Source organism: Bos taurus, chromosome 2 (assembly GCF_002263795.3).
Source record: "Bos taurus isolate L1 Dominette 01449 registration number 42190680 breed Hereford chromosome 2, ARS-UCD2.0, whole genome shotgun sequence".
NCBI lineage: Eukaryota > Metazoa > Chordata > Mammalia > Artiodactyla > Bovidae > Bos > Bos taurus.
This window is the reverse complement of record NC_037329.1, coordinates 95,311,215-95,333,888: the sequence shown is the minus strand read 5'-3', so window position 1 is coordinate 95,333,888 and position 22,674 is coordinate 95,311,215. Positions and strand designations below refer to the sequence as shown.

Here is a 22,674-nt window from a genome sequence, read left to right as displayed (position 1 = left end):
CCACCCTTTCCTTTCCCCACTGAGTCCAAAAGTCTGTTCTTTATGTCTGTGTCTCCATTGCTGCCCTGCAAATCGTTTCATCAGTACCATCTATCTAGATTCCATGTATATGTGTTTACATACAATATTTGTCTTTCTCTTTCTGACTTACTTCACTCTATGATAGGCTCTAGGTTCATCCACCTCATTAGAACTGACTCAAAAGTGTTCCTTTTTATAGGTGAGTAATAGTCCATTGTGTATATGTACCACAGCCTCCTTATCCATTCATCTGTTGATGGACATCTAGGTTGCTTCCATGTCCTAGCTATTTGTAAACAGTGAAAAAGCTCCATTATAATTTATCAATGCTGGTTGTGTATATTATTGATCAAATCAAAATTGACCACTGCAAGAAAATGACTTTGCCATTGTGGAAGGCCAACAGTGACTCTCTGACACATTAAAGAGTCCAAAGAGGAAAGAAAAAATGTCAATGTTTTTGCTTTCTGCACAGTTGCTTTCAGGCTGGAGGATGTTGTATCAGTCTTAAGTATGTGAGATGGCAGTAGGTAAAGACTCAATCTGATCCAAGCTGGAAATGTTCATCTAGTGCTTTGGCTTCATCTCTCTATCCTAGACCATAGCACTTGTTTCTTATAAAGTGCCAGGATCTGGCTCTCTTCCCAGCACAGAATGGACTCCCTAGCCATTTCATTACCAGAAATTACAATGATCATCTGCCTAACTCGGAATAGCGTATCTGAAACACAATTATAAGTAAACTCATGGAAAGTCTAGGTGGCCTGGTGATGACTAATTAGAAATATTACTGCCTGGCACCTCACATCAGATCATAACTCAGGATCATCACAGATACTCATCATTTTCAGAAGTACCTGAATTACCATGAACATGGCTGGAAGGAATGAAGCAGTTGATAATATCTTCAACTTGGGTGTCCAGGAATTGAAGCACACAAAGGTCCATGGGCATTAGGATTAAAACTGGTCAAAACATTTCCTTGACTCCACATACATGATAATGATTTGATCTAGTGTGATTTCAGCTCTGGAATTCTCACTCAGTGGGAGTGCGAAGAAAGTAATCTTGAAAAATGGGACTGCTCAGGACTAGAGTAGTCGGACACACACTTCAGGAGAAGTGAGCTACAGGAATTTCCCAGGCTATGGAAAGCACTGGAATCTGGCTTTTTTTGTACCTGAAAATCAAAGTAGGGGAAAAAAAAATCACCTCTGTAGGACTTCTGAGGATCTAGCCTCAAGTTCATTGATTCTGCCAAGGCCAAGGCTCTCTTCTCTAAGGCAAAACAAATTAACCAACAAAGCAACCACACACATTTGCCATGATGGAAGAGACTATTTCTATAGATTGTATGTGTTTAGCTTTATGATCATGCAGTCATGTGACAGCAAAATGATTTCTTGTTGTGTTTTATGTCTCAACGTTGGGCCAAACCTTGCTTCATGTTAACCCAGGAGACTGAGGACCAAGAGGGCAGACAGGAAAGTCAGATGCCATATCTAATGCAGTCCAAAAGATTGGAATCAAGAACCTTGACCATCAGTGGCCCAAGCCACTGTGGAGTCCCTTTTTCTAAACTGCAGGGATCATCAGAAGAGGTGGCAGGAGCACTGTGTCTCAGCATCACTGAGGCACTTCTGGAGCTGCCCAAGGACAGCCATGACAGCGGATAAGTCTAGCCGTCCCTGTGACCAAAACAAGGGTGAAGAATAATAAAATGAAGACTTAGTTTGTATTGGCACTCCCCATGCATTAAATATTAGAGAAGTGTCCCCAAATGAATTGCAGTCTTTTTGAAAATGATGCTCTAGGAAAAAGAGCAAATATTGACACTTCAATAATGTTTGCCCAGCAATCAGTGAGCTGTATACAGCACTCAGGGTATCTATGTTACTGGAATCAATTAGGAAAACAGACAATTGGTATCCTCCAATGAGAAATATATGATAACTGCTGATATTACAGATAATGTCAGCTCTGCAAATCATCTCTGAAGTCATAGACCTACCCGACAGTTGTCATCGACGTTTGGGGAATCTGAGAACACAGCTTACCTCAGTTATGCTGCACGTTGCTCTTACCAGACACTGTCTCACCCAAGGTGCAGTTTCTATCCCCTGCAACCAATTCCTTCTATTCATTCATTCATCCGATCATTCATTTATTCAGTAAGCTTACTGACAGCCTACCTTGTGGTAGCACTATTTTAGGATGGACTGTCTCCGGTTCTGGTAGGGTGACAGAAACAATGGAAAAGTGCAAAGTAAGGTATTTTCATAGGAAAATGAAATGAACAAGTCATGTGAAGGCCTGAATAAGGAGCATTCCAGCTAGTGGACCAACGACTGCAAAAGCCCTGGGGTATATTCAACTGTCTTCTCTTTAACCTCCTGGTGTGTTTCGTTGTTCTCTAGTCTGTGGTTGCTCCTCAGACTGGTTGCTCCTCCCTTTCTTCCCCTTTCCCCACCTTCTTCCTTCCTTCTTTTCTTTTATTATTTATACTGTCAGAGGTCATTTAAGAAAGTCTTATGGCCAGGAAGATCTTACATCATAAAGCCTTCTCTTCCCAAACAGAATTTTGTTGTCATTGTTGTTCAGATGCTGCTCTTTCTTCCCACATAGATTTTAAGTTCCTTGAAATAAGGACACACTGAAGTATCTTACATTTTTATGGATTTCCCAAAGTGCCTAATATAACCAGGGGCATATAGGAGAGGCTCAGGATAATAAATGTTGCCTCAAACTAAAATGTTTCTAGCTGGAGAAAGTTGTTGAGATAAATTTGCTCACCCAGGACATTTTTTGACTATCCATTCCTGGTCTCTCTCTTTCTGTTATTTATTTGTATTCAGTTTATCTTCAGAGAACTAAAAAAAAAACTTAAAGTACTCTGGGGAAGAAACACTTAGATGTTGCTAATGGTTTTTATTTAGCTGCATTTGGGGTATCAATTCGTATCCTGTGAAGTAACTGATGTAGTCTTTATGGATAAAGGCAGTCCAGTAACAAGCAGATTTATGCAAGGAGTATATATGTATAGTATAATCAGGCTGGCCTAAAGTTGAAAGATAAAGTTCATTAGCTGCTCTTAGTAGGAAATGATTCCAAAGAGTCAACCAATGATTTATAGTATGTTTGGGAAAAGCCCTAATCCTTAACTTTTGGAACCAGAGAAAATTTTTCTCTGGCTGCTTCTCTTTTAAGAGAGGAAAGATATGACCCTGGGTGAGACAGAGGGGGGCGTTAACATAAATTCTCAGTCTGTGGCTTTCAGGATCACAGCTTTAGCCACCTAACCTCAAACTAGTGTAGATGAAAAGGGTTTTTATAGCAGCGGGCTGGTGCCATAGTGATAGGATGGTTGCTAAGGATGTCATTATCACTCTGATTGCAGGAATCGGTGAGTTAATTGGCATGACCTCATTCAAGTCCTCAGGGCCTACCTGTTCACAAATTATAAAGGAGACAAAAAGTTGATCTTTTTATAGTGTCAGGAGGCAGCACCTGTTAACATTTAACATAGCATTTGAAACAAGATATAACACACATTATTTATCTACTTGTTACCTTTTTCTCACCCTGTGTCCTCCTTTCTCCTCTTTACTACAGGGAATTAAGACTTGCCCTTCTCAAAAAAAAATAAAAATTATTCCACTATTGTTCCTATTCCCTCTAAAGGAGGGGGAATTTTTTTTTTTGGTCTGAGAATCAGCCATTAAACTGAAGAAGGCTCAAGGAAATGAACTGCAATGTCTTATAGGAAGAAAAATAGCACTATGAACATGAAGAGAAAAAAAAAGGCCCAGAATAATGGAGATTGATCACTCAATCTATCTATGGCCTCAAATAAAACTGATTGAATTTAACATGTTAGGTTACAGTTAAAATGCTTAGTTGTTTCAGTCAGGGTAATATAGTTTCAAATTTTCATAGGGAGCCATTTATTTATTTTTGCATTTGTGAGTCATTTAGTCATTCCCTTGTGAGTGAGAATACATTTATTTTCCAACTCCCTGCTGTTAGGCGTTCTATTAATACCACACTAGTTGAAATAAATGGAGCAGTAGAAACTGTTTGGTGGTGAATTTGTTTTTCAGATTTTTTTTTTTTTTTTTTTGATATTTCTATTTTGGTAAGTTGGTTTCCCAGCCTCTTCAGTGGTTTAAATAGAGTCTTAACTTCTCACCCTGTCCCCTCTCTGGCTGCACATTTGATTGTTGCTTTGCCTCAATATTGCCAACTTCAAGGCAACCTGAAGCCTTATAACCCAAGAAATGCATGAGAGAGAGGGTGTATGGTAAAGTAATTCTCATCAAGCAATGAGGCTGTCAAAAAATATGAACAAAATGACAGCTTTCTTAAACACAAGTTTTCTCTTCACCTCTTTGTACTCTACCCCAAAGGAAAAACCCAACCTAATAAAGAGGAAAATTATCTCTCAGGGTTATAAGGAAGTGCAAGGGTCATGTTTTCCGCATTCTAAAAGGGGATTTTCAAATGTACTTTAACTGTGCTTAAGCGCAGTAAAGTTTGCTCATGCGCCTTTAGAGTAAAGCTGAGCAAAGATAATGTCCTTGTTATTCTGGGCAGCTAATTACTGTCAGTAATGTTATTTGTAGTGAACACGAAGCGAGGTAAAGGGGGTGGGGTGGCGTGGGGGGGGCGTAGTGCTGGGAGAAGGGTGCGCTCGGCTTTGAACTACATCCAGCCCTGATTCCACGGAGCTGCAGGAGGGCTCCATCGGGAACCCTTCAGAAAGGCCCCGAAGGGGCACTGGAGGAAAGCACGTGGACCTACACACTTTCCGGCACTGGCAAAGGTCAGGCAAATAATCGAATCACTTTTCCTCAGCTTTCATTTCATCCACAGCCCAACTGAGGATGGGGGAGGGGTGGCTAGCGCGGGGTGGCTGTAGGTGGCCCACCCTCCTCCCGGTGAGGGGGAGGGGCTGGTCAAGGACATTCCAGTCCATTCGCTACTCTCGCGGAAGCCTTGGGAAAGAACAAAGAAAGAGTGACAAGGCAACAGACATGCTAGGCACGTGCATTCACAAACACACACACACACACACACACACACACACACACACACACGGAGGCAAGTACTTGCAATAATGAGTCAATAGGAGCAAGGATAATTTATGCCGAGCCTGGAAACGCCGAGAGAAAACCAACGCAGAAGTGTGATGTGGGGAGCGGAAAGAGAAGGAAGACAGTCCCTTGCATTTCTGAGGGGTCACTTCTCTAAGATTTTAAGTGACACCCGTGCCTGAGAGATATAAATGGGGTAGCAGCTGAAACTGACAAAGGAGGAAACTGAGGCTCAGAGAAAGGAAGTGAACCCTTCAGGGACATCGATCAAATAACCAGGGAAGTAAGGACTATACAGCTCAGATCTGTGAGCCAGTGTCCTGACACCACAGGATCGTGGGCAGGTGGCAGCAGCTAAAAACATCTGGGTGGAGGAAGGATGTGGAATGGGGAGCCCATGGAGGCAGGCTTCAGTCTGCTTCATAAAGACACTTGCATCTTGGTGAGGCTCTGGATTATTTCTGATTTCTTTCTCTTGTTTTACGAAACCAATAAAGTGAAGTCAATGAAACATTTTACTGGCAGCTCTGGGTGTATTCTAATTGGCTTGTAGTTGGAATTCCCTGTTATTGCCAGGGAGAAAGCAACCGGTCCAATTCCCTGAAGATGATTTAGGGGTAGATTTATAAGGGGGAGACAGGAACAGGGGTAGAAACTCAACTTCCTAAAGCCATTTTCTTTGATAGGGGTGGGGAGAATTTTGCCATCATTTCCTGCCTACATTCCTCAACATTTTTATCAAGGTCCCTCCTTTAATATCAATAGATTTGAAATCCCCAAAGATCAACTTTCAGGGACTACCTCATCCAGGAGTGAACCATCAACCAAGACAGACCTTGGTCACATTCCACCTCTGTCCGCTAGCCAAGCTGGCTGCTGGCTGGGAGAACTGGGTTTTAGTGTTTCCCCCATCCCAGCCTCCTCAAGGTTAGTTAATGCAGCTGAAAAGGAGCTCACAGCCTCTGCTGCCCAGAGCCACAGTGACTTTGCATTATGCGGGGACAATGAGAGTAGTGTTTGTGGCTGAGGCTCTCACAAGCAAATGTCACTGAATACATTTGGAAGGGGCATGCTTAGCGGGACATCACCATGCTATAGGAGCCAAAACCAACTGGAAAAGGAAGAAAACGTGTAGAAGAGTTTAATTTCTTCAACTTCATCGTCCAGCGTCTGAACTTGGACCTAGGTTCAGGTTTCAGCTGAAGTAGATTTTGAATCTTGTTCAGGTTATTTCATCTCCTTTGTGCCTCAGTTTCCTTATCTGTTGGAAAACAAAGCAGACATAGCATTTGTACCTAATTTACAAGTGTGTTGTAAGTACTCAACTATATTATTTGTGTGAAACAATTAGCACAGAGTCTGAAACATAATTAATACTTGACAAATGTTAGTTTAACAGGCTTTACTCCCTCTGTGTTTCTGGTATCTGTTACCCTTTTAGCTCTTCAATTTGTAGAATTTAATACTGCACAGGTAGAGTCATCCTGGGGCTTCCCAGCTAGTGCTAGTGATAAAGAAACTGCCTGCCAGTGCAGAAGATATAAGAGACATGGGTTCAATCCCTGGGTTGTGAAGATCCCTTGGAGGAGGGCATGGCAACCCACTCCAGTATTCTTGCCTGGAGAATTCATAAGCAGAGGAACCTGGTGGGCTACAACCCATAGGGTCACCAAGAGTTGGACACTACTAAAGCAACTTAGCACACATGCACGCACAGAGTCATCCTGAGGAAGTGAAGAATAGAAAAGGATTTAACTTTTGACTGGTATTTTGTTGTTGATGTTTATTCTAAATACCACTCACTGAAGAGTTAGAATAGCTACTGTAAAATGAAAGAAGCATTTACAAAGTCTTACAAATGTTGACTTTCTAATTCTGCTTAATCTTCTGATTTGATTCAATCAAATGTAATGCCTTGTGCATCATGGGTTTGACATTACATAGACATTGTCAAGTGCCTGTGTAGTCACCGCATGTTTTTAATGTTTAGCAGCTTTGTGGTCAAAATGAGCAGATTCCATTTTGGCAGGTTGTGGAAACATCCAGTCTCACATTTAGACAGGAATCCATTTACCACAGAAAGTGAGAGTCAGCAGGAGGCATCCAGCCTGCCTGTGGGCATCTGGGCAGATTTTTGAAGGACACTGCAGCTGCTGAGGTGTGATACAGGTCCATTCTGGTTGTCAGGTGGCAGGTAAGAGCCCAGCCGTTTGTCATCATTGGAGGAGTTAACATAGGGGATCATCACATGACTCTATGAGAAGGTGGAGCCCAGTGGTAGAGAGTTCAAAGCATTTGAACATCTTGGCAGGTGGGCAGGATCAGGAGAGCAGAGGATAGTGGGGCCACATACACTGGATTCCCTTTCATGACAGTGGTTTGAGGTGGTTGAGAGAGTCTGGTATGGATCTTGGATTTTAAAAAACTAAATACTAGGCAAGCTATCAAGGGCTTCAGGCTTGAGTTAGGAACCAGCTGCCAGTGTTGGAGAGCAGACAGGGACTAGCTGTCAATGATAGCAGTAGCAGTGATAAGAAAACACGTGTACGTAATACTTCATACCCAATACCCATTCATATGCTTTGGCTGTGTTAACTAATCCCCACAACAAGCCTGTGGCTTGGGTACTATTATTATCATGCCCACTTCTCCAAGGTAGAAAGTAAGGCTTGGAGAATAACTTGCCTGAGGATGCACTGCAAGTAGCAGAGGTGGAACCAACCCAGGCAGTCTGACTCCAGGTCCATATTCAACCACTGCATCCAAAACGCCTCAAAGCAGATGCTCCTTAAGGGTTATAGAGTCTGAGAGCCTTGGCCGGGCTGACCCTGCAGGTGAGTATTAAGGGGCCCAGCTGTGGAGTGAGAGGGTGTATAGGAGTTAGGCTTGATCTGGCACTGTGTCCCAGTGTCCCTTGGAGAAAGGCTTCCTAGCTCTTCCCAATAAATGACAGCTATGTTCCAGTCAGAAGTTTCCTCTGTTTCAGCTCAGACCTAGGAATTTTGGCTCAGTTCTCTGTCCTTTCTAATTCAGAAATCCTCCCAGGAAACCAGATAATTCTGGCATTGATCTGGAGAATTTAAGGCAGTTCTCAACAGACTCAGAAATCCATCTGCCATGTGGTCAGACCAGAGTGAAATTTCAGAGAGAAAGGCGCAGGATTTGTCCGCATTCCAGTGCATCAATTTTTTTCTTTGAAGAAGGAAACTTAAATTTATTGAGGTCCTCCTTTGCACTTTACCTAAATAACTACTTTTAATATTTACAATGAATTAATTTCCCAGGGCTGCTGTAACAAAGTACCACCAACTGGGTGACTTAGGACAATAGAAATGTATTGTCTCACAGTTTTGGAGGCTGAAAGTCTGAAATCAAGATTATGGAAGAGCTGTGTCCCCTTGGACACCTGGAGAGGAAATATTCTTCCTTGCCTCTTCCTAGCTTTTGGTGGTTCTCAGCGAACCTTGGCATTCCTTGGCTTTCGGTTCATCACTCCAGTCCTCCGTTTTCACATGATGTTTGTTCTCTCTGTGTCTCTTCACCTGTCTTTCCTTTGCTCATGTCTCTCTGTGTCCAAATTTCCCCTTTTTATAGAGAAATCAGTCATTTTGGATTGGAACCCATCTTAATGATCTCAGGTTAACTTGACATCTGCAAAGACCCAATTTCCAAGGAAAGTCTCATTTGGAATTTCTGGAGGTGAGGAATTTGCAGGACACATACAACCCCATTAGTAACCCCTCCTCTCTTTTGCAGAACAGGAAAGTGTTGCTCAAATTCAAGAATAAAATCAAGTCTAATTCTAAGGTTTCCCTCTTCCTGTCCACATCCTGCTGCCTTCTCAGGAGAGTAGTTTGATCCTCTCCCTAAGTAACACATTTTAAGAACCAATGTGTTTGCTTATGACGTGTCTCAACCTTGCTAGTGACCTGGAAGATCTGGGGCCCACTCAACTCTTGTTCTTTGAATGATCCTCCTGTTCTTGCTGCTGAATAAGTACGATGTCCACCCGTGTTATCAAGGGGAGTTGTAGATGAATGCCTGCTGGGTACCCCAACAGGTAGATGTGACATCCCAAGAGGTCTGCACCGCTGAGAGTTTCTCATACTATACAAACAGCAGATGCCACATGATGTGTTTTACCCTGGAAAGATTTATTTGTAGTACAAAGAGTCAGAAACTTACAGAGATAATCCCATATTGGCACCTGAGGCCTTGAAATGAAGTGTGTGGCCTGAGGCAACTCACTTAACCTCTCAGCCTCGCCATCTGGGACCTGGGAGTAATGATGGCCAGCCCCTTGGAGGCATCATTTGGGGCAGCTTCAGAAATGGCCTGGAAGACTATAGCAAATGGAAATGCTGTATATTGACAACAAGAACGTTAACTGAAAATAATCAGTATTTATAGAATGCCATTCTTAGGGATCCTAAATTTCTCATGGCTGTCATCCCCAAGCCTTGGGAATTAGAAGAATTGACCTGGAATGTGGTGAAAGTGCTCACTCCTCCCCCATCCTCCTTGCCATTCTGTTTTCGGTTAGAATCACAATTTGAGTTCTCGCTGAAAACCGAACACTGGGTCAAGGGGGAGGTTTGGGATTATTAACTGCCATCCATCTTCTGAGAGTGAATGTGCTTCTGCATCAAAGTCTTCTTTCGATTTCCTTCTTTGATAAAATGTATTCAGCATCCAGGCTCCGAGGCAGACACTCCTCTCCCCTAGTCTTCCTGCCTCCCTCAAGTTATTTAATTATATTGTTTCCACTATCCCTTACTGTCTGGCTTTTGGATACCCATGTAATTATCTGATTAGCTCCTATGTAAAATCCTTGCTTTTGGTTTTCCTTCCAATATGCTAAATATACGTCTAGTGGCAAAGAGCTGGCACTGATACATTAAGCAGCCCAGAATAGAGTGGAGCCAGATGTAAAAGGGTCTTGTCTTACTTTGTATTAGAGCTCCAGGGCTGGAGAAACTCTTTCTTGCCCATGTTGAAGGGCTGCTTGGGAGAGATCCACACCATTTTGCAGCACAGGTCTCATTAACCTTTATTAATAAACAGCACGTTTACAGGTTCCAAGTAAAGAGAGCAATTTAACCCTGTTACACTAATTGCTCCTTATTATGAGTGGAAACAGCTTCCCTCATAGCTCAGTTGGTGAAGAATCTGCCTGCAATGCAGAAGACCCTGGTTTGATTCCTGGGTCGGGAAGATCCACTGGAGAAGGGATAGGCTGCCCACTCCAGTGTTCTTGGGCTTCCCTTGTGGCTTAGCTGGTAGAGAATCCACCTGCAGTGCGGGAGACCTGGGTTTGAGCCCTGGGTTGGGAAGATCCTCTGGAGAAGGGAAAGGCTACCTACTCCAGTATTCTGGCCTGGAGAATTCCATGGACTGTATAGTCCATGTGATCACAGAGTCGGACATGACTGAGCGACTTTCACTTCACTTCACATGAGCGGGAAGGTAATGTCTATTTAAAAGTATTTGAGGTGCCACCTTTATGTTCTGTCAGAACTTTGTACTTGCTTAGGGTTCAGGCCATTCTTAGGATCTCTATTTGTTCCAAAAGAAGATGAAGCGAGGTTTGGAGCTGCCTGACTTGTGTTGGAATGTTTTTAGCCTGTGCATTTTCCGGCAATCAATTATTTGGTCAGATACAGAGGGTTACTTGATTGGGTGTTTAGTCTCCAAATGATGGTCACTGCGTGTGAACAAAGAGAAAACAAGTTAACTTATACAAATGCCATTGTTTAAGTTCACTCATCTGCTGTAAACTTGTTTCAAAACAAGTGGAATATTTCCCTAGACCAGCAGTGTTCCACTACTGCATATAAATGAATGATTAGGCAAGAGAATCTATAAATGGCATTGTTTCCTTCCATTCTAGTTTGCTTTCCGGTGCTGGACTCCTCCAAGAAGTTGAAAATATACTTTCTGATCATAACACTTTGCAAAGAAATAAAGAGAGTTGTTAGAGGAACCCACATTGCTGTTTATTCTGAATAGAATTGAGATAATTCATGAAACACTCTCATTCTTGCAAGGCCCCTATTTTATTTTAGTTTTATTTCATCTTATTTTATTTTGTTTCTAACTTGATCCCTATCCCTAGTATCCCTCAGCACTCCCATCAACACCTTTTAAAGAGTTTTCCCATAGATTCTTCTTATTTACCTTCCACCTGTTTATTTAGTTTATTAGTGTTTATTTGGAAGATTTTATTGTGTTGTTTATGTATGCATTTTAAAGTTATATAGATGGTGTGTATGTGTGTGTGCATGCGTGATAAGTCATGTCTGACTCTTTGCAACCCCATGGACTGTAGCCTGCCAGGTTCCTCTGTCCATGGAATTTTCCAGGCAAGAATACTGGAGCGGGTTGCCATTTCCTTCTCCAGGGGGTCTTCCCGACCCAGGGATTGAACCTGCATCTCCTGAATTGGCAGGCACATTTTTTACCAACTGAGCCACCAGAGAAGCCCATATAGATGGTAATGTGCTATAACTATACAATGGAATATTACTCAGCCATAAAAAGGAAAAAATTAGATCATTTATAGACATGTGGATGGACCTAGAGTCTGTCCTATAAAGTGAAGTCAATTAGAAAGAGAAAAACAAATATCGTATATTAACATGTATATGTGGAGTCCAGAAAAATGGTACAGATGAACCTATTTCCAGAGCAGTGGTAATAGAGACACAGATGCAGAGAATGGACATTTGGACACAATGGGGAAGGGGAGGGTGGGACAAATTGAGTGATTAGGTTTGACATAAATACACTGTCATATGCAAAATGGATAGCTAGTGGGAACCTGCTATAAAGCACAGGGAGCTCAGTTCAGCGCTCTGTGATGACCTAGAGGGGTGGGGTTGGGAGAGGGATGGGAGAGGGGACCAAGAGGGAAGGATATATGTATCCTTGTAGCTGATTCACTTCATTGTACAGCAGAAACTAACACAACATTGTAAAGCAATTATACACCCATAAAAAAATCTCATTCCCTTTTTTTCACTTTTCCTCTAAAAGAATGTTTTGACAGCTACACATTTTTCTCTGTATAAACCCAGTTTACTGCTTTGGAGTCCTGCAGATTATGTCAATACCAATGCATATACCATTTCTGACTCTTACATGGAGCCCATTTTACTTATCCATTTCCCTGGTGGATATCTAATGGGTACTTAGATTCTCTAGAGGGTAGTTAGATTGCTTTCAACTTTTTGGTACCACAAATAATGCTAAAACAATACTCTATCATCATGTTTACTTATGGATTTCTTAGCAAGATGTTTTCTAGATTATATTCCCAAGCGTAGAGTTTCCAGGTTGTGAGGGTATACTTTACTTCATTAAGTACTTTCAGATTGCTTTATAGAATTTACAGCAATTAATAATTTCACCACCAGTAAGGGTGAAATTTCTCCACATCCTTGCCAGCACTTTCTAATTTTTACTAATCTGATAGGTATAAGATAACATCTTTTTAAAATTTTGCATGTCTCTGATATGAAAGATATACTTAGTAGCTGTTTACATTTCCCCATCTATCAATTGCCTGTTCATGTCCATTGCCCATTTTTTTGTTTAAAATTTGCTTTCTTTTTCTTATTTGTTTGTAAAGCTTCTTATATATTCTAGATACCAATTCCACATCTCTTTCGTAAATATCTTTTTCACAATATTTTGCTGATTTGTCAAAATTGAAGTCTTTAATTTAGATGTGGTCATGTCTACCAAATTCTTTTCCATTAACAGATTTTCATTAGCAGCCTTTGTGTAAAAGCTTTGGCTTTCATTCAGCTCAGTTCAGCTCAGTTCAGCTGCTCAGTCATGTCTAACTCTTTGTGACCCCATGGACTGCAGTATGCCAGGCTTCCCTGTCCATCACCAACTCCTGGAGCTTGCTCAATCTCATGTCCATCGAGTTGGTGATGCCATCCAACCATCTCATCCTCTGTCATCCCCTTTTCCTCCTGCCTTCAATCTTTCCCAGCATCAGGGTCTTTTCTTAGTGATTCAGTTCTTCACATCAGGTGGCCAAAGTATTGGAGTTTCAGCTTCAGCATCAGTCCTTCCAATGAATATTCGTGACTGATTTCCTTTATGTTATTTTATTTTTTTAATGATAAATTTTGTTTTATTTTTAAACTTTACATAATTGTATTAGTTTTGCCAAATATCAAAATGAATCCGCCACAGGTATACATGTGTTCCCCATCCTGAACCCTCCTCCCTCCTCCCTCCACATACCATCCCTCTGGGTCGTCCCAGTGCACTAGCCCCAAGCATCCAGTATCGTGCATCGAACCTGGACTGGCAACTCATTTCTTACATGATATTTTACATGTTTCAATGCCATTCTCCCAAATCTTCCCACCCTCTCCCTCTCCCACAGAGTCCATAAGACTGTTCTATACATCAGTGTCTCTTTTGCTGTCTCGTAGGATGGACTGGTTTGATCTCCTTGCAGTCCAAGGGACTTTCAAGAGTCTTCTCCAACACCACAATTCAAAAGCATCAATTCTTGGGCACTCAGCTTTCTTTATAGTCCAACTCTCACATCCATACATGACCACTGGAAAAACCATAGCTTTAACTAGACAGACTTTGGTTTTCATTCTGATATGCTAAATATGTACATAGTAGCAAAGAACTGGCTATAGTACCTTAAGCATCTCGAAATAGAGTCGAATTAGAATGGGTCTCATCTTACTTTATATTGGAACTCCAAAGCTTTAGAAGCTCTCACCCCTGTTGCTGAATTGCTTAGAACAAAACTACATCATAGCTATATTAAGCAGTGCAGATTCTACTTATTTTTGTAAACAGTACATTTTCAGGTTCTAAACAAAAAGGATAATACATTCTCTTTGTACCATTATTTTCCATAATGAGTATGTGTGTGCGCTCAGTCACTTTAGTCACGTCCAACTCTTTGTAACCCCATGGTCACTTCAGTCATATCCAACTCTTTGTAACCCCGTGGACTGTAGCCCGCTGGGCTCCTCTATTCATGGGATTTTCCAGGCAAGAATACCGGAGTAGGTTGTCATGCCCTCCTCCAGGGGATCTTCCCCACCCAGGGATCGAACCTGCACCTCCTGGGTCTCTGGCATTGCAGGTGGATTCTTTACCACTGAACCACTGGGGAAGCCCCATAATGAGTATGGAGATGACTAGTATCAATTAGGATATTTTGCAGTGCCGCCTGTGATGTTAAGTCTGAACTTTCTACTCATTTACTGTTTCTAAGTGTTGTTTGTTTTGGTATTGTTTTGGGGACATTAGATGCATAAGGTTGATTAATCACACTCCTCAGTTTATGTATTGTCATCATTACTTGTCCATGCAAAACTCTTTTGTTACAAATGTATGTATGTATGTGTCTATGTATCCACAAATGCACATATATAACGTCTATCTATCCATCCTCCAGTCACAGTAAATGGAATTATTGATTCCCAAAGTTTAACTTTCTGATTGATATATTTACACTCCTGCCAGAGCTTTCTGGTGGGTGGAGCATTTTTCCTGATACTTGACTTGGGCTTGGCCATATGACTTGCTTCAGGCCAATGAAATATTGGTCCAACTGCATTATCCTGGTTAAACTCACACACTTGAGCTCCTGTTTCTCATCACAAAAAAAACATACCTTGGTTACCCACTAGTCTAAGGAGGATGAGAAACATATCAAACAGACCTGGACTCAATCTGTCCCTGTAACCAAGTTCCAGGCTAGGTCAGCCAACTCCCAGATGACCTGCACAGGCATGAGAAATAAATGTTTTTTGTAATACTGAAATTCTAGCATTTGTTATGCATTATAGTTGCAACAACAGCTAACTAATATGGCTTTCTTTCTCCCTCCTCCCTCCGTTGGTTCCTTCCTTCCTCTGTTTATGTATCTTATTTTATCCTCATACCACTACCAGCCAGGTTAATGCTAATTATGTGTATCTTTTTACTTTAATATGTTCTTGAAATATATGTATTTTTGAGTGTATATAATTTTTTTTAATTTTTGTAAATGATATTGTAGTGTATATCTCTTTGTGCTTCCAACTTTTTTCACCAAGCATGTGTATATTTAATCCTTTGATTCTAGTTGTCAAGTAATACTCCATGATGTTTACTTATCACATTTTTTCCTATTCTCATTCACAGTACTAAATACCCAGGGTATTCCAAATCTCTTTCAGGTCCCTTTCAGACCCAAAGAATCATTTCCTTGTGATATATGTAAGGCTAATGGCTGCTTAATAAGGCTGAGTCATGATGAATTGCCTCCAGCCTACCATTGCTCTAGCAGTGTGTGAAAGTCCGTCTGTCCCCACTTCCTCACTGATACTTGGCATTATCCAGCATTCTCTTTTTGGCCAATCTAATGGCCAAATTTGCCTTCACCAGTTAGCAGTGATTTTGAGCACCTTGATGAATGCTTATTAACTTCTTGGGTTTCCTCTTCTATAAATTACCTTGCCCATTTTATCTATGAGAATTCTTACTTTATCAAATTTTAAGAGTTCTTTATATGTTCAAAAATGTATTCTTTATTGGTTTAGATGCCACAAATATCTTCTCCCATTTTGATAGGTATAGGAACTTTGGTGAAGAAGGCGATGGCACCCCACTCCAGTACTCTTGCCTGGAAAGTCCCATGGACGGAGGAGCCTGGTAGGCTGCAGTCCATGGGGTCTCGAAGAGTCGGACACGACTGAGCGACTTCACTTTCACTCTTCACTTTCATGTATTGGAGAGGGAAATGGCAACCCACTCCAGTGTTCTTGCCTGGAGAATCCCAGGGACGGGGGAGCCTGGTGGCCTGCGGTCTATGGGGTCGCACAGAGTCGGACATGACTGAAGCGACTTAGCAGCAACAGGAACTTTGTGCATAGTGCTCTCAATTGAACTAAAATTCTTAATTTTGATATTAAAATTTAGTTTAGATGTTTTGTTCTGCCTTGTGATTTATGCATTTAAACTTTCATTTAAGGAGTCATTCTCCTTTTCCACACTGTTGGTGTGGATGTGAGTTGATGCAACCACAGTGGAAAATAGTATGGAGGTTTTAAAAATAGAATTATGATATGATCCAGCAGTCCCACTTCTAGGCATATATCTAGACAAAAGTATAATTCAAAAAGGTACATGCACACATATGTTAATAGCAGCACTATTACAATAGCCAAGAAATGGAAACAACAATAAACATTGACAGATTGGGTAAGGAAGATGTGGTACAAAGCAATATATGACAAGCCCATAGCAAACAGTATCCTCAATGGTGAAAAATGGAAAGCATTTCCTCTAAAATCAGGAACAAGACAAGGGTGCCCACTCTCACCACTACTATTCAACGTAGTTATGAAAGTCCTAGCCAGAGCAATCAGAGAAGAAAAAGAAATAAAAGGAATCCAGATTGAAAAAGAAGAAGCAAAACTCTCACTGTTTGCAGATGGCATGATCCTCTACATAGAAAACTCTAAAGACACCACCAGAAAATTACTAGAGCTAATCACCGAATATAGTAAAGTTACAGGACATAAAATAAATACAGAAATCCCTTGCATTCCTGTATATTAACAATAAGAAGACAGAAAGAGAAAGTAAGGAAACAATCCCATTCACCATTGCAACAAAAGGAATAAAACACTTAGGAATAAATTTACCTAAAGAAACAAAAATCCTATATAGAGAAAACTATAGCATACTGATGAAAGAAATCGAAGATGACGCAAATAAATGGAGAAATATACCATGTTCATGGATTGGAAGAATCAATATAATGAGAATGAGTATACTACCCAAAGCAATCTATAGATTCAATGCAATCCCTACCATGCTACCAATGATATTTTTCATAGAACTAGAACAAATAATTTCACATTTTGTATGGAAACACAAAAAAACTCGAATATCCAAAATAATCTTGAGAAAGAAGAATGGAACTAGAGGAATCAACCTTCCTGACTTCAGACTCTTCTACAAAGCTACAGTCATCAAGACAGTATGGCTGGCACAAAGACAGAAATACAGATCAATGGACCAAAATAGAGAGCCCAGAGATAAATCTACTCACCTATGGACACCGTATCTTTGACAAAGGAAGCAAAAATATACAATGGAGAAAAGACAATCTCTTTAACAAGTGATGCTGGGAAAACTGGTCAACCACCTGTAAAAGAATGAAACTAGAACACTTTCTAACACCATACACAAAAACAAACTCAAATGGATTAAAGATATAAATGTAAGAACAGAAACTATAAAACTCCTAGAGGAAAACATAGGCAGAACACTCTCTGACATAAATCACAGCATGATCTTCTATGACCCACCTCCCAGAGTAATGGAAATAAAAGCAAAAATAAACAAATGGGACCTAATTAAACTTAAAAGCTTTTTCACAATGAAGGAAACTATAAGCAAGGTGAAAAGGCAGTCTTCAGAATGGGAGAAAATAATAGCAAATGAAGCAACTGACAAAGAATTAATCTCCAAAATATACAAGAAGCTCATGCAGCTCAATACCAGAAAAACAAACAACCCAATCAAAAAGTGGACCAAAGAACTAAACAGATATTTCTCCAAAGAAGACATACAGATGGCTAATAAACACATGAAAAAGTGCTCAGCATCACTCTTTATTAGAGAAATGCAAATCAAAACCACAATGAGGTATTATCTCACACTGGTCAGAATGACTGCCATCAAAAAGTCTACAAAAAATAAATGCTGGAAAGGGTGTGGAGAAAAGGGAACACTCTTACACTGTTGGTGAGAATGAAAACGGGTACAGACACTGTGGAGAACTGTGTGGAGATTCCTTAAAAAACTGGAAATAGAACTGCCATATGACCCAATAATCCCACTGCTGGGCACACACATCAAGGAAATCAGAATTGAAAGAGAAACATGTACCTCAGTGTTCATTGCAGCACTGTTTACGATAGCTAGGACATGGAAGCAACCTAGATGTCCACCAGTAGACAAATAGATAAGGAAGTTGTGGTACATATACATAATGGAATATTAGTCAATTATAAGAAAGAACACATTTGAGTCAGTTCTAATGAGGTGGATGAAACTGGAGCCTATTATACATAGTGAAGTAAGTCAGAAAGAGATACACTAATACAGTATATTAATGCATATGTATGGAGTTTAGAAAGATGGTAATGATGATCCTAAATGCAGGGCAGCAAAAGAGACACAGATATAAAGAACAGACTATTGGACAATGTGCTAGAAGGCAAGGGTGGGATGATAAGAGAGAATAACACTGAAACATGTATATTACCATATGTTAAAGAGATGACCAGTGCAAGTTTGATGCATGAAGCAGGGCACTCAAAGCCAGTGCTCTGGGACAACCAGAGGGGTGGGTTGGGGAGGGAGGTGGAAGAGGGGTTCATGAAGGGGTGCATACATGTGTGCCTAAGGCTGATCCGTGTTGATGTGTGGCAGAGACCACCACAGTGTTGTGAAGTGATTGTCCTCCAGTTAAAAAAATAAATAAATTTTAAAAGATGTGGTACATATATACAATGGAATACTACTCAACCATAAAAAGGAATGAAATTATGCCATTTGCAGCAACATGGATGCAACTAGAGATTATCATATTAAGGGAAGTAAGTCAGAAAGAGAAAGACAAATATCATATGATATCATTTGTATGTGGAAGCTAAAATATGGCACAAACAAGTCTATTTATGAAATAGAATCATCGACAGAGAGAACAGATTGGTGGTGCCAAGGGGGAGAGAGTTGGGGGAGGAATGGAGTGGGAATTTGGAATTAGCAGATGTAAGCATTTATATATAGAATAGATAAACAACACGGTCATTCTATATAGCACAGAGAGCTATATTCAACATCCTATGGTAAACCATAAAGAATAAGGATATAAAAAACAAATGTATATATATATATATAAAACTAAATCAATTTCCTGCACAGCAGTAATTAACACAACTTTATAAATCAACTATGGCAACCCTCTCCAGTATTCTTGCCTCGAGAATCCAATGGACAGAGGAGCCTGGTAGGCTACATACAGTCCATGGGGTTGCAAAGGGTCGAACATAACCGAAGCAACTTAGCATGCATTCATTTAGCACACACGTACGCATAAATCACTATATTTCAATTAAAAGAAAAAAAAGAAGCCTTTCTCTGCCCTATGTCACAAAGATGTTACCTTACATTTTATTTTAATCTAATTGTTTTGTCACATTTAACTATTTTTCTTATTGTTTTAAGTTTTCTCAAATTATGAACATAAGTATTGAACTCTATCAAACAGTGTTTTGCATCTGGAATGATCAGGGATTTTCTATTTTTGTCTGTTAAAGTGGTGAACTATATTTATAGAATGTCTGACTTACTCATTCTTCTATTTCAAGGATAAACCTGAGTTAATTATAAAATTTTTTGGTATGCTCTTGGATTCAGTTATTTAAGATGATTACCTCTCTGCTCATACTTGACACTGACCTATACATATCTTTATTATACTGTAACAAAGCAGTGCTTATTCAACTACATTCTTATTTGATGTTACTATCAAAGATATACTAACCTCATGAAATGTGTTGATTAGTGTTATGGGCTAAATTGTGTCTCACTGACTCATATTTTGAAGTTCTAACTCTCTGTTCCTCTGAATGTGACCTTATTTGGAAGTAGGATCTTTATAGAAGTAATTAATTAAAGTATGCTCAGTAAGGTGGGCTTATTCTTTATAAAAGGGGGAAATTCAGACAATGTATATGTGGAAACTGCCAAGTGACCAGGAAGACAGCCATCTATAAGCCATGGACAGATGCCTGGAACAGATCCTCCTCCCTTCAGAAAGATCCAACACTGCCAACACCTTGCTTTTGGACTCCCAGTCCCTGATATTGTGAGATAGTAAGTTTCTCTTGTCAAAGCTACCCAGTTTGTGGTACTTTTCTATGGCAGCACCATCAGACTAATACAGACAACTTTCCTCTTTTCCATCTTTGGACACAATTTATATGAAATGGAGATTATTCAAAACTAAGTATCATAATATGTTCTCATATTTTCCTTCTTGTACAGTTTTTATTTCTTATTCTTGGCATTAATAATTGATTTGCTTTTTACTTTTTTCTTTTTTTAATTTAATGTTATTTTTAATCAGAGGATAATTACTTTACAATATTTCTGCCATACATCAACATGAATCAGCCATAGGTGTACAAATGTCCCCTCCCTCTTAAACCTCTCTCCCACTTCCCTCTCCATCCTACCCCTCTAGGTTGTCACAGAGCACCAGCTTTGGGTTCCTTGCATCATACAGCAAATTCTCACAAGCACCAAACATCGATTCACCTCTGAAATTTCTGCCATGATTAAGTCTTTCTCCAATACTTTCAAACACACCAGATATTCTAAAATATCATTTTCTTGGAGGCACTTTTCCAGAGCCCTCTTCTGACTTCCTTCTCTAATAGTAACTTGTTCCTCTCTGGCTCTGCCACAAGACAGTCATCCTGGAATCCCTCTCCCCATTAACTTAAGAATCTCTGTTGCCTCTCTCCTGGTATGAAACTTGTTTCTTGGATCTCTTGTCTTTTTCTTTCCTGGTCAACTCTTTGTAGTGTATCACACACTACAGTAGTAGAGGACAAATGGTGCCAAGGATGTATTTTTCCTTCAATTTCAGGAAATTCTTCACCATTATTTTGCAAATATTTTATTTTCTCTATATGGAGGTTGATTTATCTTCTTCTGCAACTCATAACTGATGGAGTCTATTCTAATTCTAACTTCCTTATTATTTATTCTACTTCATTTTTTACAACTTTTATATCTTTCTAATGACTTTGAGGATAGTTCTTATGTATAATTTTTGGGGCTTCCTTGGTAGCTCAGCTGGTAAAGAATCTGCCTGCAATGCAGGAGACCGTGGTTCAAGTCCTGGGTCGGGAAGATCCACTGGAGAAGGGAAAGGCTACCCATTCCAGTATTCTGGCCTGGAGAATTCTGTGGACTGCATAGTCCATTGGGTTGCAAAAGAGTTGGACATGACTGAGCAACTTTCACTCAGTTCAGTTCAGTTCATTCACTCAGTCGTGTCCGATTCTTTGCGACCCCATGAATCACAGTACGCCAGGCCTCCCTGTCCATCACCAACTCCCAGAGTTCACCCAGACTCACGTCCATCGAGTCAGTGAGGCCATCCAACCATCTCATCCTCTGTCGTCCCCTTCTCCTCCTGCCCCCAATCCCTCCCAGCATCAGAGTCTTTTCCAATGAGTCACCTCTTCGCATGAGGTGGCCAAAGTACTGGAGTTTCAGCTTTAGCATCATTCCTTCCAAAGAAATTCCAGGGCTGATCTCCTTCAGAATGGACTGGTTGGATCTCCTTGTAGTCCAAGGAGCTCTCAAGAGTCTTCTCCAACACCACAGTTCAAAAGCATCAATTCTTTGACGCTCAGCCTTCTTCACAGTCCAACTCTCACATCCATACATGACCATAGGAAAAACCATAGCCTTGACTAGACGGACCTTTGTTGGCAAAGTAATGTCTCTGCTTTTGAATATGCTATCTAGGTTGGTCATAACTTTCCTTCCAAGGAGTAAGCGTCTTTTAATTTCATGGCTCAAATCACCATCTGCAGTGATTTTGGAGCCCCCAAAAATAAAGTCTGACACTGTGTCCACTGTTTCCCCATCTATTTCCCATGAAGTGATGGGACCAGATGCCATGATCTTCATTTTCTGCATGTTGAGTTTTAAGCCAACTTTTTCACTCTCCACTTTCACTTTCATCAAGAGGCTTTTGAGTTCCTCTTCACTTTCTGCCATAAGGGTGGTGTCATCTGCATATCTGAGGTTATTGATATTTCTCCCGGCAATCTTGATTCCAGCTTGTGTTTCTTCCAGTCCAGCATTTCTGATGATGTACTCTGCAGATAAGTTAAATAAGCAGGGCAACAGTATACAGCCTTGACGTACTCCTTTTCCTATTTGGAACCAGTTTGTTGTTCCATGTCCAGTTCTAACTATTGCTTCCTGACCTGCATATAGATTTCTCAAAAGGCAAATCAGGTGGTCTGGTATTCCCATCTCTTTCAGAATTTTCCACAGTTTATTGTGATCCACACAGTCAAAGGTCTTGGCATAGTCAATAAAGCAGAAATAGATGTTTTTCTGGAACTCTCTTGCTTTTTCCATGATCCAGCGGATGTTGGCAATTTGATCTCTGGTTCCTCTGCCTTTTCTAAAACCACCTTGAACATCAGGAAGTTCACGGTTCACATATTGCTGAAGCCTGGCTTGGAGAATTTTGAGCATTTCTTTACTAGCGTGTGAGATGAGTGCAATTGTGTGGTAGTTTGAGCATTCTTTGGCATTGCCTTTCTTTGGGGTTTGATTGTAAACTGACCTTTTCCAGTCCTGTGGCCACTGCTGAGTTTTCCAAATTTGCTGGCATATTGAGTGCAGCACTTTCACAGCATCATCTTTCAGGATTTGAAAGAGCTCAACTGGAATTCCATCACCTCCACTAGCTTTG

At 40.5% G+C, this 22,674-nt stretch overlaps 1 long non-coding RNA gene across 1 annotated transcript in view; it reads right to left on the bottom strand.

Moving 5' to 3' along the window:
* Window positions 1-4,846: 4,846 nt before the first annotated feature.
* LOC132343220 (uncharacterized) overlaps window positions 4,847-22,674 on the bottom strand; it is a 36,397-nt gene continuing 18,569 nt past the window's right edge. The window contains exon 3 of the long non-coding RNA XR_009491939.1: window positions 4,847-6,375. This is a non-coding gene — a long non-coding RNA (uncharacterized lncRNA). The remainder of the gene's footprint in view (window positions 6,376-22,674) is intronic.